Source organism: Lontra canadensis, unplaced genomic scaffold, assembly GCF_010015895.1.
Source record: "Lontra canadensis isolate GAN:19392208 unplaced genomic scaffold, GSC_riverotter_1.0 scaffold38, whole genome shotgun sequence".
NCBI classification, from domain to species: Eukaryota; Metazoa; Chordata; class Mammalia; order Carnivora; family Mustelidae; genus Lontra; species Lontra canadensis.
The window spans coordinates 2,501,008-2,521,115 of NW_022631032.1; the positions used below are offsets into that span (position 1 = coordinate 2,501,008).

A 20,108-nucleotide genomic window follows, 5' to 3' on the forward strand; every position below is an offset into this window, starting at 1 on the left:
TAGAAAACGTATAAAAAATTCCCCTCAAAATTAAAAATAGAACTATCATATGATCCAGTAATTCCACTACTGGCTATTTACCCAAAGACAATACAAACACTATTTGGAAAGATACAAGCACCCCTATGTTTACTGTAGCATTATTTACAATAACCAAGATATGAAGCAGCTCAACTGTCTCATTCGTAGACAGACAAAGAAGCAGTCTGTACATATGTGTACACATACACTCAAGAAGACAGTCATAAAAAAATGAAGTTTTGCCATTTGTGATGATGTGGTTGGACCTAGGGCATATTACGCCACATGAAATAAGTCAGACAAAGAAAGACAAATACCACATGATTTCATTTATATGTAGAATCTATAAAGCAAAACAAACGAACAAAAGGCAGAAACAGACCCAACATTCTGGGATCAAGCCCTGCATGGGGCTCCCTGCTCAGCTGGGAGTCTGCTTCTCTCTCCCCCTGTGCTGCTCTCCCTGCTCATTCTCTCTCTCTCAAATAAATAAATAAAATCTTTAAAAGAAAAAAAAGAAAGGAAAAAAATCATTGTAAATCATAGAGTAATACACAGCTTAGCTGTAACTACCATTTACATAATCATAAAAAGGTAAACACTGATCTAATCCAATGGTCCTCAATAAGATACAGCATATCATACCTCATCCCAACATTTGGAGTATGTGGGAAATTCTTGGTTGTTAAAATGAATTCAGGTTGGTACTGATATTTAGTGCACGGTCTAATGCTAAATATCATGTAATAGGATAATGAAGAATGGTCTCATCCAAAATGACAATACTGCCCCTACTGAGAAAAACTGCTTCTAGCCAAAATTACAGTATCACTATACAATGAAGATAGGTGGAAGGCAGATAACATGTGTACGTGTATATAGAAGTGAGGAGCACATGTGAAAGAGAGCTAAATCTTTATCTTCCATAGTAAATAAAGACTAAAACTAGGAAATCAAAAGTAACATTAAAAAAGGGGTAATTTAGGGGCGCCTGGGTGGCTCAGTGGGTTAAAGCCTCTGCCTTCAGCTCAGGTCATGATCCCAGGTCCTGGGATCGAGCCCCGCATCAGGCTCTCTGCTCAGCAGAGAGTCTGTTTCCTCCTATCTCTCTCTGCCTACTTGCGATCTCTGTCTGTCAAATAAATAAAAAAAATCTTTTTTTTTTAAAAAAAAAGGGGGTAATTTAGAGGTGCCTGCCTGGCTCAACTGGATGAGCATATAACTCTTAATCTCAGGCTGGTCAAGCCCCACGCTGGATGCAGAGATTACTTAAAATCTTTAGGGGCCCCTGGGTGGTGCAGTCAGTTAAGTGTCTTACTCTTGGTTTCAGCTCAAGTTGAGACCTCAGGGTCACTGGGTTGAGCCCATGTTGGCTCTGAGCTCAGTGAGGAGCCTGCTGGAGTTTCTCTCCCTCTCCCTCTGCTCCTCCCCACCTGCATGTGCTCTCCCTAAAGTGAATAAATCTTTAAATAAAACAAATAAAAACAAATCTTTTAAAAAATAAAATAAATTTTATTTTAATAAAATTTAATAAATAAATTTAATAAATTAATAAATTTAATAAAAATAATTTAGGGGTAGGGGCGCCTGGGTGGCTCAATGGGTTAAAGCCTCTGCCTTCAGCTCAGGTCATGATCCCAGGTCCTGGGATCGAGCCCCGCATCAGGCTCTCTGCTCAGCAGAGAGTCTGTTTCCTCCTCTCTCTGCCTGCTTCTCTGCCTACTTGTGATCTCTGTCTGTCAAATAAATAAATAAAATCTTTAAAAATAATAATAATAATAATTTAGGGCCATGCTGTTTATACCAAAAGAACAGATCAAAGACTTGAAAGAGGCTGCCACTGGGAATAGGAAATGGTGGAAGGGGCAGGATTCTAGGAACTAAAGAAAGAGGGCTAGAGTGTTCTCCTTAAGAATGTATTTTTCTACTCAGCCCTTTTATAAAAGCAGTGTACCCCATCCTCAACTAGGCATGGTTCTTCCAGTACAGAGATTGTTTTACCCTCTCCACAACACAAACTAAACCTTTCGTTATCCTGTTTTTAAGCATAGAGAGAAGAAAATGATAGTTCTGGAAGTATTTTTCTTTCTTTTTGTTTCTGGAAATACCTTTTCTCTTTAAAGATTTTATATATTTATTTGAGAGAGAGAGAGTGAGAGAGAGAGAAAAGCATGAGAGGGGGTTGGGTCAGAGAGAGAAGCAAACTCCTCACTGAGCAGGGAGCCCAATGTAGGACTAGATCCCAGGACTCCAGGATCATGACCTCAGCCAAAGACAGTCGCTCAAACAACTGAGCCACCCAGGCACCCTGGAAGTATTTTTCTTAAAGATGACTTTCAGGGGGCGCCTGGGTGGCTCAGTGGATTAAGCCGCTGCCTTCAGCTCAGGTCATGATCTCAGGGTCCTGGGATCGAGCCCCGCATTGGGCTCTCTGCTCAGCAGGGAGACTGCTTCCCCCTCTCTCTCTCTGCCGGCCTCTCTGCCTACTTGTGACCTCTTTCTGTCAAATAAATAAATAAAATTAAAAAAAAAAAGATGACTTTCAGGGGTGCCTTTGTGGCGCAGTCAGTTAAGCTTCTGACTCTTGGTTTCGGCTCAGGTCAGAACCTCAGCACAAAATGGCTTTAGTTACTATAAGCTGAGGGCTTAAAGTAGAATTCCTGTGCTATCTTCTTTTTAGACTTCCTGACCTGTATATCCAATAGTGTATGTGCAGTATTTTTTTTTAAAGATTTTATTTATTTATTTGACAGACAGAGATTACACGTAGGCAGAGAGGCAGGCAGAGAGAGAAAGGGAGGCAGGCTCCCTGCTGAGCAGAGAGCCCGACTCGGGGCTCAATCCCCCTTGATCCTGGGATCATGACCCGAGCCGAAGGCAGAGGCTTTAACCCCCTGAGCCACCCAGGCACCCCAGTATTTTTTTTTTTTTAATCATCACAGCAACCAACAAAAACCCAGGTTTGCAAAGATATGATGTCATCAAAAGGAATATACCAGGATATAATTTGAAGTCGGCTGGACTGTCTCCTTCTCCCCCTCCTGCTCGTGCACACTCTCTCTCTCTGAAATAATGAAATTTTTGAACAATTAAATTTTTTTAAAAGATTTTATTTATTTGACAGACAGAGATCACAAGTAGGCAGAGAGGCAGGCAGAGAGAGAGGAGGAAGCAGGCTCCCTGCTGAGCAGAGAGCCCGATGTGGGGCTCGATCCCAAGACCCCGAGATCATGACCTGAGCTGAAGGCAGAGGTTTAACCCTCTGAGCCACCCAGGCACCCCTGAACAATTAAATTTTTTTTTTAACTTATAAATGTATTTTTATTCATTACTTTTTTTTTTTAATTTTATTTTTTATAAACATATATTTTTTCCCCCAGGGGTACAGGTCTGTGAATCGCCATGAACAATTAAATTTTTAAAAAAAAACTTTCAATCACATATTTTTGGTCTCACTTTCACCTTCACTTCCACAGTACATGACATCACTAATTCTGAAACTTTTAAAAGGTTCTAAAACACAAACATGATTACTTGTTGGCTCTCTCCACTTGTTGGTTTAGGATTCAGCTTTCTCAAGTCTGCTAACCAGTTACCACTAATCTTTTCTGCTTTCCAGCTTCCAGAATGTTGTTATTCTCACTGCTCCCATTCTTTATCATTTGCAGAAAAAACAAAAACAAACCTAACAACAACAATTCTACAGTTTTTTAAGTTAAGTTCTATGTCCAACATGACACTTGAAATCACCACTCCAAGATCAAGTCATGAGTTCTACTGACTGAGCCAGCCAGGGACCCCTCACTTCTCTATAGTTTTAAAGGAGTTTTCAGGCCGGTGTGGAATTAAACATGTACATTCAACCCAATTTCTCTACCATAATAATACACCATTGAATGAAAAAAAAAAAGTTGCTGAACATACGTATGAACCCATTTTTGTTAAAAAGAAAAAAAATGTGTGTATATTTTAAGAGTTTATAGGTTGAAAAATGTCTAAAAGAATTTACACAACAGGCTCAGCCACAGGGTGGCTCAGTCAGGTAAGCATCTGACTCTTGGTTTCAGCTTAAGTCATGATCTCAGGATCATGAGATTTGAGCCCTGTGAGTCTGGTTGAGATTCTCTCTCCTTTGCCCCTACCCCCAGCAAATGAACAAATCTTAAAAAAAAAAAAAAAAAAAAGGAATTTACACCAAACTATTAACACTTTAGGCCCACAATTCCTAAAATATGTGCCAAGGTACCCTGGGGTTCTGCAGTAACTTCACAGGGATATAAAGTATTCGAAATCAGAGGAGAAAAAATGATATTCTTTATCTGTCACACCTGTCAAGCACTCCACAAACTACCAGTTTAATATAATTCAATTTCAAATTATATCCTGGTATATTCCTTTTGATGACATCGTATCTTTGCAAACCTGGGTTTTTGTTGGTTGCTGTGATGATAAAAAAAAAAAAAACTGCACAAAAATCAATTTGGAACAGGAAATGTGGGTGGCAGTGTCTAATGGTTCCAAGGTTTGAGAAGATCTGTAGTGCCCAACAAGTGCATTATGTAACTGTGGTTTATTAAGAATGAAATAAAAAAACTATATTGTCTTTCAATTTATGTGTATTTTTTTTTAACAACTAATAGGTTACTAGGGCATACTTATTAAGTTGTTTAGATCTAACTACCTAAAGCCATTACTAATTACTTAATAAACTACTGGGCCTAAGGGCACTATGAAAAAGTCATGAAGGGGGCTGTGAACAGAGAAAGTTGGCAACTTCCGGTTTAGGGTATTTTATTTTACTTTACTTCTTTATCAATGGAAAAAGACATTTAAAATAAACTTTTTAAAAAGACTTTATTTATTTATTTATTTATTTGACAGGAGAGACAGAGATAGCAAGAGCAAGCATGAGCAGGGAGGAGAGGGAGAAACAGGCTCCCACCAAGCAGGGAGCCTGATGTGGAATTCAACCCCAGGACCTGAGCCAAAAGCACACCATTAACCAAGTGAGCCACCTCAGGCATCCCTAAAATACACTTCTTACTATGAAATTCAAATATACTCTCACTGTGTACTACCAACATAAAAGATTTGGAATTTATTCTTCCCAATACTTAAAAGTAATATAATCACTGAAAAATCCTATTAATAAGATGTTTACTCCATAAAATAAATGGTTTGTATATTTTATTGTATATTTGCATAATTTATATGGAACAAATGGACAAAGATTAGAAGAAGATTATACCGGCTATGCCTTTAGTTTTAGACATATTAGATCTGAGGTGACCTAAGGAAATCCAAATGGACATACACTATTGGATATACAGGTCAGGAAGTCTAAGAAGAAGATATCACAGGAATTCCACTTTAAGCCATCAGCTTATAGTAACTAAAGCTATGGAAACTAACAAGCTCACCTAGGGAGAATCTGTAAGAGGTAGAAGCAGATGCACCCTATGGCAATCTTCTAGGAGCTCTAGGATGTACTAGTGAGGTAAAAGAAAAGACTACTTAGCAAAGGGAAGTGAGAAGAAATGAACAGGGGAAGAGGTAGATAACTAAAGTTTCTAGAAGGAGGGAAATGGTCAAAGGCTAGTGAAAAGTCAATCAAGACAAGGACTGGTTGCCTGGCTGACTCAGTACAGCATGAGACTCTTGATCTCAGGGTCATGAGTTTGAGCCCCATGATCGGCAGGAAGATCACAACAAAAAAAAAGAAAGAGAGAGAGAGAGAGAGAGAGGGAGAGAAAAAGGAAGGAAGGAAGGAAAGGAAAGGAAAGGAAAAAAAAAAAAGAGAAGGATTTAAAAGTCTCCGTTTGTGTTGGTGGGAAAGCAAGCTGTTACAGCCGCTCTGGAAAAGAGCATGGAGACTCCTCAAGATGTTAAAAATAGAGTTACCCTAAGACCCACCAACTGCACTACTAGGTATTTACCCCAAAGAAACATGTAATGAAAAGAAGTGGCACATGCATCCCAATATTCATAGCAGCAATGTCCACAATAGCCAAACTGTGGAAGGAGCCAAGATGCCCTTTAACAGATGAAAGGATAAAGAAAATGTGGTACATATATACAATGGAATATCATTCGGCCATCAGAAAAGATGCATCAACATGAGTGGAACTGGAAGGGATTATGCTAAGTGAAATAAGTCAAGCAAAGAAAGATAATTATCATAGGGTTTCACTCATATGTAGAACATAAGTAATAGCACGGAGGATATCATAGGGGAAGGGAGGGAAATCTGAAGGGGGAGAAATCAGAGAGGGAGACGAACCATGAGAGATTATGGACCCTGGGAAACAAACTGAGGGTTTCAGAGTGGAGGGAGTGGGGCGATGGGGTAACAGGGTAATGGGTTAAAGGAGGGCACATGTTGTGTACATGCAATTGAAGAATCACTGAACACTACATCAAAAATTAATGATGGGAGGAGCAAGATGGCAGAGGAGTAGGAGACCTAAATTTCGTCTGGTCCCAGGAATTCAGCTAGTTATCAAACCATTCTGAACACCTACACTAACTCAACAGGAGATCAAAGAAAAGAATAATAGCAATTCCATGAACAGAAAAGTGACTACCTTCTGGAAGGTAGGACGTGCGGAGAAGTGAATCAGAAGCAATATACAGGAAGATAGACTGCTGGGCGGGGCGGGGGGGGTCCATCTGCCGGCTACAGGCAAGGAATGGAGCAGCAGAGCACAAAATCAGAACTTTTAGAAATCTGCTCCACAGAGGGACGTCACTCCAGTGATTAAGCTGGGGTGGGGGGTGGAATCCTCCCTGGGACAGTGTGGTCTCAGAAGCCTCGGGATCACAGAAAGACCGTGAGCGCCTGAGTGTGGCAGAGCTCCCAGGTATCGGAGCAGGGAAGCCAGCTGCAAAGACAGAGGCAAGGAATGGGCTCTCAGCTCGCAGTTGCCATAAACCATGATCCAAGGCAAAGTCGGGCCACTACTCTACTAGCAGGGACTTCACAAGTAGCAGATTCGGGGAGACCACCCCCCCCTCCTTCACTGGAAGAAGGAGCACAGGAGCATGCTGCAGGAATCTTCTGGGTTTGCAGACTCCAAACAGGGCAGTGTGCCAGAGACAGAAATGCTTGGTCACAGGCCAGGTGAGCACAGACAATGACCGGAGACCAGGGAAACAGGAGTGACTGACTTCTTTTCTCTGAGGGCTCACTGAAGGTGGAGGCCCTCTGAGGCCCGGAGGTGGAGAGGCCGCCATTTGCATGCTCGTTCTCCAAAGCTGTACAGAAAGCTTTCAGGGAACAAAAGCTACTGAGAGAAAACCCAAGCAGATTACGTAGCCGGGCCCCTGGCAAGAGCAGTGCAATTCCACCTTGGGCAAAGACACCTGAGGATCACTGCAACATGCCCTTCCCCCAGAAGATCAGCAAGAACATCCAGCCAAGACCAAGTATATGGATGAATGAGAAATGCAAAACTCCAGTGCTAGGGGAATACAGCACATAGAATTCATGGCTTTTTCTCCATGATTCTTCAGTCTTTCAAAGTTAAATTTTTAAAATTTTCTTTATTTTTCTTTCTATTTTAATTTTTCCTCTTTCCTATTTTAACCAACATCTTATCACTACTTTTTAAAAAATCTTTTCATTTTCATTTTTCAGTCATAGTCTATCACTTCATTGTATTTAACATATATATATATATATTTTTTTTTTCTTTCTTTAAAATTTTGGGAGGAAGTTTCTTCTAACAGACCAAAATACACCCCAAATCAAGTGTATGGCTCTGTTCTATTCACCAGCCTGATCATTTTTTTTTTCCTTTCTTTTCCCCCCAGCTTTGGGTCGCCTCTGATTTGTTTAGAGTATATATTTCTGGGGTCGTTGTTACCCTTTTAGCATTTTGTTCTCTCATTCATCTCTTCTTCTCTGGACAAAATGACAAGGCAGAAAAACTCACCTCAAAAAAAAAAAAAAAAAAGAACAAGAGGCAGTACTGACTCTTAGGGACCTAATCAATACAAACATTAGTGAGATGCTGGAACTAGAGTTCAGAATGATGATTATAAAGATACTAGCTGAGCTTAAAAAAAAAAGCACAGAAGACAGCAGAGAATCCCTTTCTGGGGAAATAAAAGAACTAAAGTCCAACCAAGTTGAAATCAAAAAGCTACTAATGAGGTACAATCAAAAATGAAGGCTCAGGGCTTCTGGGAGGCTCACTGACTTAAGCATCTGCCTTCACTCAGGTCATGACCCTAGGGTCCTGGGATCAAGCCCCTCATCAGGCTTCCTGCTCAGTGGGGAACCTGCTTCTCCTTCTCCCTGCTGCTTCTCCTGCTTGTATTCTCTATCAAATAAATAAATATAATCATAAAAAAAAATGGAAGCTCTTACTGGTAGGATAAATGAGGCAGAAGAGAAAATTAGTGATATAGAAGACCAAATGATGGAGAATAAAGAAGCTGAGAAAAAGAGATAAACAATATTGGATCATGAGGGGAGAATTTGAGAGATAAGTGATACCATAAGATGAAACAATATTGGAATTGGGATCCCAGAAGAAGAAGAAAGAGAGGGGGCAGAAGGTATATTGGAGCAAATTACAGTGGAGAACTTCCTTAATTTGGAGAAGGAAACAGGCATCAAAATCCAGGAGGCACAGAGAACCCCCTCAAAATCAATAAAAATAGGTCAACATCCCAACAGCTAATATTAAAACTTACAAGTCTCAAAGACAAAGAGAAAACCCTGAAAGCATCTCCAGACAAGAGGTCTGTAACCTACAGTGGTAGAAATATTAGACTGGCAGTAGACCTATCCACAGAGACCTGGCAGGCCAGAAAGGACTGACTGGCATGATATATTCAGAGCACTAAATGAGAAAATATGCAGCCAAGAATATTATATTGAGCTAGGCTGTCACTGAAAATAAGAGGGAGAGAGAGAAAGCTTCCAGGACAAACAAAAACTAAAAGAATTTGCAAACATCAAACCAGCCCTACAGGAAATACTGAAAGGGATTCTCCAAGCAAAGAGAGTCTAAAAGTAACAAAGACCAGAAAGGAACAGAGACAATATACAGAAACAGTCACATTACAAGCAATAAAATGGCATTAAATTCTTATCTTTCAATAGTTACCCTGAATGTAAATGGGCTAAATGCCCCAATTAAAAGACAGAGAGTATAAGAATGGGTAAAAACAAAACAAACAAACAAATAAAAAAAACAAGACCCATTGATATGCTGTCTGCAAGAAGCTCATTTTAGATCCAAAGACACCTTCAGATTTAAAGTGAGCATTTCCCATGTTAATGGACATCAAAAGAAAGCTGGGGTGGCAATCCTTATATCAGACAAATTAGATTTTAAGCCAAAGATTAAAATAAGAGATGAGGAAGGACACTGTATCATACTTAAAGGGTCTGTCCAAAAAGAAGATCTAACAATTTTAAACATCTATGCCCCTAACATGGGCGCAGCCAATTATTAAACCAATTATTAACAATCAAAGAAACACTGATAATAATACAATAATACAATAATACAAAACTGATAATAATACAATAATAGTAAGGGACTTTAACACCCCCTCCCTGAAATGGAGAGATCACCTAAGCAAAAGATCAACAAGGAAATAAAGGCTTTAAATAACACAATGGACTAGATGGACATCACAGATATAGTCAGAATATTCCATCCCAAAGCAACAGAATACACATTCTTCTCTAATGCACATGGAACATTCTCCAGAATAGATCACATTCTGGGTCACAAATCAGGTCTCAATAGATACCAAAAGATAGGGATCATTCCCTGCATATTTTCAGACCATAATGCTTTGAAACAAGAAGTCATCCACAAGAGGAGAGTTGGAAAGAACTCAAATACATGGAGGATAAAGAGCATCCTACTAAAGAATGACTGAAGTCAACCAGGAAACCAAAGAAGAATTTTAAAAAATTCATGGAAACAAATGAAAATGAAATCACAACTGGTCAAAATCTTTGGGATGCAGCAAAGGTGGTCCTAAGAGGAAAGTATATAGCAAGACAAGCCTTTCTCAAGAAACAAGAAAGGTCTCAACTACACAACCTAACACTATACCTAAAGGAGCTGCAGAAAGAACAGCAAAGAAAGCCTAAACCCAGCAGGAGAAGAGAAATAATAAAAATCAGAGCAGAAATCAATGAAATAGAAACCAAAAGAACAGTAGAACAGATCAATGAAACTAGGAGCTGGTTCTTTGAAAGAATTAATAAGACTGATAAACCCCTGGCCAGACTTATCAAAAATAAAAGGGAAAGGACCCAAAGAATGAAAAAGAAGAGATCACAAGCAACACCAAAGAAATACAAACAATTATAAGAACATATTATGAGCAACTGCACGACAGCAAATTAGACAATCTGGAAGAAATGGATGCATTCCTAAAGATGTATAAACTACCAAAACTGAACTACAAAGAAATAGAAAACCTGAACAGACCCTTACCAGTAAGGAAATTGAAGGAGTAATCAAAAATCTCCCAACAAACAAGAGCCTAGGGCCAGATGGCTTCCCAAAATTCTACCAAACATTTAAAGAAGAATTAATATCTATTCTCCTGAAACTGTTTCAAAAAATAAAAATGGAAGGAAAACTTCCAAACTCATTTTATAAGACCAGCATTACCTTGATCCCAAATCCAGACAAAGACCCCATCAAAAAGGAGAACTACAGACCAATATCCCTGATGAACATGGATGCAAACATTTTCACCAAGGACGCCTCGGTGGCTCAGGTGGTTAAGTGACCGCCTTCAGCTCAGGTCATGATCCTTAAGTCCCAGGATCGAGTCCCACATCGGGCTCCCTGCTCAGCAAGGAGCCCCTTCTCCCTCAGACCCTCCCCCTCTCATGCTTGCTCTCTCTCAAATAAATAAATAAAACCTTAATCTAATAAATAGAATCTAAACTTAGCCAATAGGATTCAACAGTACATTAAAAGGATTATTCACCATGACCAAGAGGGATTTATTCCTGGGCTGCAAGGCTGATGCAACATCTGCAAATCAATGTGATACGATACATTAATAAAAGAAAGAACAAGAACCATATGACTCTCAATAGATGTAGAAAAAGCATTTGACAAAGCACAGCATCCTTTCTCAATCAAAACACTTCATAGTGTAGGGATAAGAGGGTACATACCTCAATATCATAAAAGACATCTATGAAAAACCCACAGCAAGTATCATTCTCAAAGTGGAAAAACTGAGGGCTTTTCCCCTAAGGTCAGGAACACGGCAAGGATGTCCAATATCACCACTACTATTCTAGAACTACTACTAGAACCATTACTATTCTATACTAGAAGTCCTAGCCTCAGCAATCAGACAACAAAAAGAAATAAAAGGCATCCGAATTGCCAAAGAAGTCAAACTCTCACTCTTTGCAGATGATATGATACTTTATGTGGAAAACCCAAAAGACTCCACTCCAAATCTGCTAGAACTCATACAGGAATTCAGTAAAGTGTCAGGATATAAAATCAATGCACAGAAATCAGCTGCATTTCTATACACCAACAACAAGACAGAAGAAAGAAATTAAGGAATTGATCCCATTTACAACTGCACCCCAAACCATAAGATAACAGGAATAAATCTAACCAAAGAGGCAAAGAATCGGTACACAGAGAACTATAGAATACTCATGAATGAAACTGAGGAAGACACAAAGAAATGGAAAAATGTTCCGTGCTCATGGACTGGAAGAACAAATATTGTGAAAATGTCTATGCTACCTAGAGCAATCTACACATTTAATATAATCCCTATCAAAATAGCCTCAACTTTTTTCAAAGAAATGGAACAAATAATCCTAAAATTTATATGGAACCAGAGAAGACCCCGAATAGCCAGAGGAGTGTTGAAAAAGAAAACCAAAGCTGGAATTCCAGACTTAAAGGTCTACTATAAAGCTGTAATAAAACAGTATGGTACTGGCACAAAAACACACACACAGATCAATGGAACAGAAGAGACAGCCCAGAAATGGACCCTCAACTCTATGGTCAACTAAACTTCAACAAAACAGGAAAGAATGTCCAATGGAAAAAAAACAGTCTCTTCAACAAATGGCGTTGGGAAAATTGGACAGCCACATGCATAAGAATGAAACTGGACCATTTCCTTACACCACACACAAAAACAGACTCAAAATGGGTGAAAGACCTCAATGTTAGGCAGGAATCCATCCAAATACCTGAGGAGAACACAGGAAGCAACCTCTACGACCTCAGCCACAGCAACTTCTTCCTAAAAACATCACTAAAGGGAAGGGAAGCAAGGGCAAAAATGAGCTATTGGGACTTCATCAAGATCAAAAGCTTTTGCACAGCAAAGGAAACAGTCAACAAAACCAAAGACAACTGACAGAATGGGAGAAGGTATTTGCAAATGACGTATGATATAAAGGGCTAGTATACAAAATGAAGAACTTATCAAACCCAACACCCACAGAATAAATAATCCAATCAAGAAACAGGCGGAAGACATGAAGAAGTTTCTGCAAAGAAGTCATCCGAATGGCCAACAGACACATGAAAAAGTATTCAACGTCACTTGGTGTCAGGGAAATACAAATCAAAACAACAGTGAGATACCACCTCACACCAATCAGAATGGCTAAAACTAACAGGTCAGGAAATGACAGGTGTTGACAAGGATACCAAGAAAGGGGAACCCTCCTACACTGTTGGTTGGAATGCAAGCTGGTGCAACTACTCTGGAAAACAACATGGAGGTTCCTCAAAAAGTTGAAAATAGAGCTACCCTACAACCGAGCAATCGCACTACTGAGTATTTACCCTAAAGATACAAATGTAGTGATTGGAAAGGAGAACATGCACCCCAATGTTTATAGCAGCAATGTCCACAATAGCCAAACTATGGAAAGAGCCTAGATGTCCATCACCAGATGGATGGATAAAGAAGATGTGGTAAATATACATACACACAACAGAATATTACGCAGCCCTCAAAAAACCCGAAATCTTGCCATCTGCAATGACGTGGATGGAACCAGAGGTTATTATGCTAAGCGAAATAAGTCAATCAAAGAAAGACAATTATCATATGATCTCACGAGGAATATGAGAAACAAGACAGAGGATCATAGGGGAAGGGAGGGGAAAAAATGAAACAAGACGAAACCAGAGAGGGCAACAAACCATAAGAGACTCTTAATCTCAGGAAACAAACTGACAGCTGCTAGAGGGGAGGGGAAGGGGAGGGATGGAGTGGCTGGGAGATGTACATTGGGGAGGGTATGTGCTACGGTGAGTGCTGTGAATTGTGTAAGACTGATTAATCCCAGACCTGTACCCCTGAAACAAATAATACATTATATGTTAATATAAATAAATATATATATAAAAATGATGTACTATACAGTGGCTTATTAAAAATTAATTTTTTACCAAATTAAAAAAAAGAAAAATTAATCTCCCAAATATACTGCCATTACAATCCCAATAAAAACTTCTGAAAATGAAAAAAGTAAAATTAAGTTAAAGAGTCTTCATTTGATTCTCATGACATTTGTAAGAAAAATTTTAGTAGAATGAAGAGGACAAAACCAAGATGGAGTAAAGACGACCATATATAAAACTGCTCAAGAAGCCCAAGTAAGGGGGCCTGGGTGGCTCAGTGGGTTAAGCCTCTGCCTTCGGCTCAGGTCATGATCTCAGGGTCCTGGGATCAAGCCCCACATCGGGCTCTCTGCTCAGCCGGGAGCCTGCTTCCCCCCTCTCTCTCTGCCTGGCTCTCTGCTACTTGTGATCTCTGTCTGTCAAATAAATAAATAAAAATCTAAAAAAAAAAAAAAAAAAAGAAGCCCAAGTAAATCAGAGAAAGACCAAGCAGAGGTTTTTTGATGGAGACAGTTGTACATATTTAAATGCTGACAGCATACTTTACTTATGGGAAAAGATGGCAGATTGAACACATTTTACTCTTACTCCCTCCTAAGTCCCATTAAGATGAAAATAAAGCTTTTTTTTTTTTCATTTTTTAAGATATAATTTATTTACAATAAAATATACAAGTCAAAGAGTTTGGGCTTTTTTTTTAAGCATACATACACAAAATGGAAGAGAGAACAACAACAAACCCTTTTGGAGGTTAAAATGCAGATTGACGTAAAGACTGAAGAAAATTAAAAAAAAAAAAGAGTGAAGAGAGTTCATCTCAAGCTTGTAATGAGAAAAGCAATCCAATTTATACAACAGTGCCTCAAAAGAGGTCAGAAATTGGCAGCAACAGGTTCTATAAAAGAGATATGAACATGGTGCTAAAAACAAGATTGGTCAAATCACTTAGATACCCTCCTACTCTCCACAAAATACAGCCAACTACCCCTATCCCACCCTTGCAGAAGCATGGAGCATTATCTTCTATACTAAAACAGTGTAATCCAATAAAACTTCCACAGTAATAGAAACAGTTTATATCTACCTTGTCCTATATGGTAGCCTCTGGGCACATACAGTTACTGACCACTTGAAATGGGTCTATGATGCAAATGAGGAACTTATTCTTTAATTTTAATTATTAAATTTAAGTTGCTACATTTGGCTACTGGCTACCAAATTGGACACTGAAGCTCTAGAGGGTAAAACAATGGATTCCTGGACTGAAAACAGCTGGTCCAGCTAAGAATGAAGGTATCATACTGAAAAGAGTTGAGTTAAATGAACATAAGCAGAGTTTATACACTAAGGGCTAAGACCTCTAACCCAGACTGCTGGATGCCAGCTTACAAGCTCCAAGCAGAAGATCTGAAAATTCTTTTTTGAGGAATCTAACTCACTCAAGAGGAAAGCCAAAGATGTTGCTATGGAAGGTTCTCCAATAAAAGAATCCATCAGTATACCCTAAAATCCACAAATCCCAAGCATGCACTCCCAACTACATGTAATTAAAATTAAAAGCAACCTCCACAGGTGGTTGCTCTACATTTCTGCCCCAGTATTCTTGACACTGCTATTGTATTCATGTTCACCAAATACCAACATATGTTCAGACATAAAACACACACACAATGAAAACAAAAATGAGCTTTCAGGGTGCCTTGGTGGCTTAGTCGGTTAAGCATCTGCCTTCGGTTCAGGTCATGATCTCAGGGTCCTGGGATCAAGCCCCGCTTCAGGCTCAGCAGGGAGTCTACTTCTCCTTCTGCTTCTCCCCCTGGCTTGTGCTTTCTCTTTCTTGCTCACTCTCTATCACTCTCAAATAAATAAAATCTTAAAAAAAAAAAAAAAAGAGCTTTCAACTTTTATGAGATACTTACTCACTGACTCCCAGACAGCCCTAAGTCTGAACAATCCTTAAGGGATCCAATATTTGGGGAAATGTTTGCAGTGCAGCCACCATACAGGTTAACTCAAGCACTGTTATGAAAAAGTTCTTTTTAGCAGAGGTAAAAAGACAGTCATAGCTGTTGTACAGCAAATAAATAGGGATGGGGTTACCCATCCCAGAAATATGAGAGAATGAATGGCTTGTAGTAGGAAACAAGATTTTTTTTGCCACTAAAGATTTATTTGTTCTAGAGAAACAGCACAAGCAGGAAGAGAAGAGGAGAGCAAGAGAGAACATCAAGCACACTCCACCTGAGGATGGAGCCTGATGTATGGCTCAATCAGAGGACCCTGAGATCTGGACCCAAGCCAAAACCAAGAGTCAGGCACGCTTGACTGACTGAGCCACCAGCTCAGCGGGCCCCCAGCGGGCATCTTAACACTTTTCATGTGTGTGTTTAGCCTAAGCTCTTATTTTTGCTCCTCTTACAAATAAACTCAGGATAACTCCCTACCAATCACATCCAAGGCTGGCTGTACCTTCTGCCAGTCACTTGAGGCCAATGCCACCTTGGGCTGGGGCTACAGGAAACAAGATTAAAAACAAAAACAGGGGCACCTGGGTGGCTCAGTGGGTTGAAGCCTCTGCCTTCGGCTCAGGTCATGATCCCAGGGTCCTGGGCTCTCTGCTCAGCAGGGAGCCTGCTTCCTCCTCTCTCTCTGCCTGCCTCTCTGCCTCCTTGTGATTTCTGTCTGTCAAATAGATGGATAAGTCTTTGAAAAACAAACAAAAAAATAATGCCCACTGGCATCGGAGAACATGAATGAACCATAAAAAGACCAAGATTGAGAACCAGAGACTTACACATTTATAGTCCCTACTGGTAATACTTTTATCACATTCAGCCACTGTATAAAAAGTAGATTAAGTATCCAGTTTTGGTCTCAAGTCCTCATAGACATAGAAGACTGCCTCAAGGACCAGCAAATGACTTTCACTAGGTCTTCATGTTACTACCCTCACCCTGCCTCTGTTTCTATGTTATATCTGTAATATTAGTTTAGACTAAAATTGGGACTCTGGGTCCATATTTATCCTTTTTAAGCACCTCTACTTGAAAAGTCTGCTCTGTCAGAATCTGAAACAGCAATTTTTAAAACCTCAGAATTAGGGTATTTCAGACACAAAATAAAAAATTTAGAGACTCCATGACTTGGCTTTTCATCCCAGACATGTATCATAGGTTTCTCTAGACTCAAATTCATGTACAATGCATTTGTTAACATGTTTTTTTTTTATTTTAATTATTTATTTATTTAAGTAATCTCTATACCCAATGTGGGGCTCAAACTCATGACCCCAAGATCAAGAATCACATGCTCTACGGACTAAGTCAGCAAGGCACCCTGTTAACATGTTTTTATTAATGAGCAAATTTAGAACGCCCTTTGTCATCTGGTAGTAGAAAGGTAACATATTATGAACAAGATCACTTTTAGAAAATAATTCAGCATCCACCTCTGAAGGATTTGTAAAGTAGGGTCCATTTCCATCTCTACTAATAACACAGAATAGGAATACTAAAGATATATATATATATATATCTATCTCAACTGATGAGGTGGTAACAGTACTTCATATGTACCTTTCTTAGAGTGGAAAAGCCTCATGAGATAGATATAGAGCTTTTCCACTCTAAGAAGTACATATACATCTCTCATATGAATGTGATGGAAAAAAAATACATCTATCTATCTACCTATCTATCATGAGGCTTTTCCACTCTAAGAAAAGTATATGTGAAGCACTGTTATCACCTAATCAGTTGATCCTTTCCAGGCATCTACCAAATGCTTTAAATCAGTGGCACATTACAATTAAACCAAGAAAAGAAAAAGGACTAAAAATTCAAGCTTAAATACTGAAAGCCTCTAATTAAATTAGGTGTTTATAGGCAATTAGAGACCTTCAGAGTGAAGTTCTCAAAGTGCACTCCATTAGAAGCTGATTAGTGTTACAAAGTGGCCATGCACACTAGGATGGAGGAAGGGGTTTAAAGAAAGAAAGAAAAAAAAAAAAAAGGCAACCTGTGTATAGTGCACTGGGTTTATAAGCCAAAGCAAAAGGAAAATTTTCTTAAATTGAAATTTTTCCATGGTTTATAAAAGCTTGGCATAAAAGCCTACTAAAAAACTGATGTACAAAGTGATATAACCTTTATATACTTATGCCAAAAAACAACCTAAGCAACATTTAGTAAGATATTTTACTGTAAAATCTAATACTTTCATCAGAGGGCTTTAAGAAGTTTTAATGCACAGGAAAATACAAAAAGAATTATACTGAGCTACTGACTTACAGGACCTATCTTCTGGGCTCAAAGTGGTAAAAAACCTGAAAGAGTACTACTCTTTACTTAAGTAAAGTTATTTGTTAAGGGCATCACACTTTGTCTGGGAGCCTGTCCATAAACTAATATGTGAAACCTGCTCTACATCTGGGTTTTCAAAACATGAGTATCACCTGAGAAGCTATTTAAAAACCACAAATACAGAGATCACACTTCCGATCTACTGAGATAGCACCCAGGCACCTAGACTTTTGTATTAATTCCCCAAATGATTCCAATGCCCAGCCAGGTTTTGGAACCACTGGATTAGATGACCCTCAAGATCCCTTCTGTGTCCATGTGCAATTCTGTACTAAAGGAACTGGAGATTGCACTTGGCTACGTAATGCATGGCAGCCATCAGCATCATGTTCCACTGAAGAGGAAAGGAAAGCATCCTTAATTTGTCTGACCAAGTAACTGTAAGAACAGGCGCTCTTTACTCAGATCACTTAACTGCAGTGCCACACCCTCTTCCCTGAACACTCCTCTGACTTAAGGTCTATTATACTTCAGAGTGGGATATGTCTTACTCTCCGATACAGAGAAAGGCAGCTCCTCAGATTAACTCATGACTGTAATATCCAGCCACTCAAAGGGTCATTTCTCTGCAATTCCCTGCACATTTTCAACTCTGTTAGAAGCATAGTGCAGGGATCTTCAGAAATATGTGTGAATTATTCCTTCTAAAGCAGGCCAAAGTGTAAATGAATCCCCTCCAGCTTTTCTTCCTAGAAAGGGCCCACTGAGCACAACTATCTGGAGAAAGAAGCAGAACTGATTTAGGTTATTCCTCATAAACCAGCAATGTTTTATCAATAAACATAAGATACCTGGGTAGCTAGGAGAGTCTGACCTCTTCCTAATGCTGCACAACCCCAAGCAGAGCCTGCAGTTAGGTTCTGACCACACACCCTCCTTCATACCAAACTTAGTTATTCTGCGTAAAAGACATAATTAGGAACCTACCATTAAGTGTCCAGGATATTCTTAAATCCAAAACATTTAATGACTGATGTTCTGCTTTTTTCACTCCGTTTCATTCTCCCTATTAATATAGGCATAAAAAAGCGCCCCTTTACGTGTGGTTAAAAATGTCGAAGTACCTAGCACAAGATTAAAACCACCACCAAATGGCAGGCTAAGATTTTAACTCAGCTGTTCCGACTCTTACATACAAAACCCTCATTTCCCACATCCTCTCCGCGTCCCTCTTCCCCCAGCACAGGAGCCCAGTGCAACGGGGGTTGATACTAACTAGGATAGAAAGAAAAATAGAAAGCTTTATAGAAAACAAGCTTCCCACCACCCTAGCGTTTAACTGTGCCATAAGCATTCACTACAACAAGGTCCCAGGAGTGCGGGCTGAAGGAACTAAGGGCAGGAAGGAAGCAGAACGGTCCGAACAAACATAAACCTTTGGATTCCCAAACCGCAGTCCGGGAGGACCTCTAACAGCAGCTCTTCCTTTCAAACCTTTCCCTGGCCTCAGGAGGAGCGGCCGGGGGCGCTAGCTTTCTTTGCTTCTGCGTCGTATAGACTGGGGAAGAAAAGGGGAGGACAACGGTGCCTCGGAACGAGCTCCCTGCCTGCCCCCAGAAAAGAACAGCAGCGCCCAGGGAGAAATTTGCTGCCTCCGGTTCGGGTGTGGGGGGAGGGCAGCGCCTGAGGCCTCCAGGCCGGGGTGCTGAGCTGGCGCGCACTGGCGCGGGAATGGCCAGCCAGCCCGGTCCGTAAGTCATTCCGATTTGACACCCGGGCTCCTGCTTACCTACGTCCCTCGCTGCCGGCACCTACCGCACCGGGGGTCGAGATACTGCGGCAGCTCAGCCTGCGGCCCCGCCTTCGCCAGGTCTATGGAACCTGGTCAGTGAGGAGGTGCCCGGCCTGCTCGCAGCGGCCACAGCCACCGAGCTTCCTTCACAGCCGCCGCCGCGACGCCGGCGCTCACTTACAGCGTCACCTCCTTCCGTGCCCTTCCGCCTTAGCCCCGCCCGTCCGTGGTGGGGGCCCCGGAAGACAGAGCTGCGGCCCGGCTCTAGGGCGTGGCTCCGCCGTCCCTCCGCTTCCGGTGGCGCGCTTCGCGGCCTCCCGGGTTTTAGGCCAGATGTTTCCCGCTGGTTCGCACCGTCTCTTACTGGCGTCTTCCTCCCTGCGCGTGAGATTGGTGGGAACGGAGATCCAGAAATTGCAGAGGCTCGACAGGGCGGGTTTGAGACCTCTCTTCAGTCCCCTTTCAACTTTTTAACCCCAAAAGTGCTAAGGCCGACCACCGCTAATCCCTTTCCCTTTTGCCAAAAGCGAAGGGGCACCTTTCTGCACTGGATGAGCTTTGAGGCCTGGCCGGGGCTTTTCTTGGGGGGTTTTCCCGTGATCT

At 40.6% G+C, this 20,108-nt stretch overlaps 1 protein-coding gene across 5 annotated transcripts in view; it reads right to left on the reverse strand.

Annotated features, from left to right (window-relative positions):
* The window catches only part of SENP5 (SUMO specific peptidase 5), a 61,784-nt gene extending 42,101 nt beyond the window's left edge, over nt 1-19,683 (reverse strand). For 2 of the 5 annotated variants that reach the window (XM_032869337.1, XM_032869338.1), the window contains exon 1: nt 19,503-19,682. The gene's annotated coding sequence lies outside the window, so the exon portion shown is untranslated. Of the gene's footprint in view, nt 1-19,502 lie in introns of all 5 variants that reach the window. The other 3 variants (XM_032869341.1, XM_032869342.1, XM_032869340.1) reach the window with 2 other exon arrangements.
* Between the last annotated feature and the right edge of the window lie 425 nt (nt 19,684-20,108).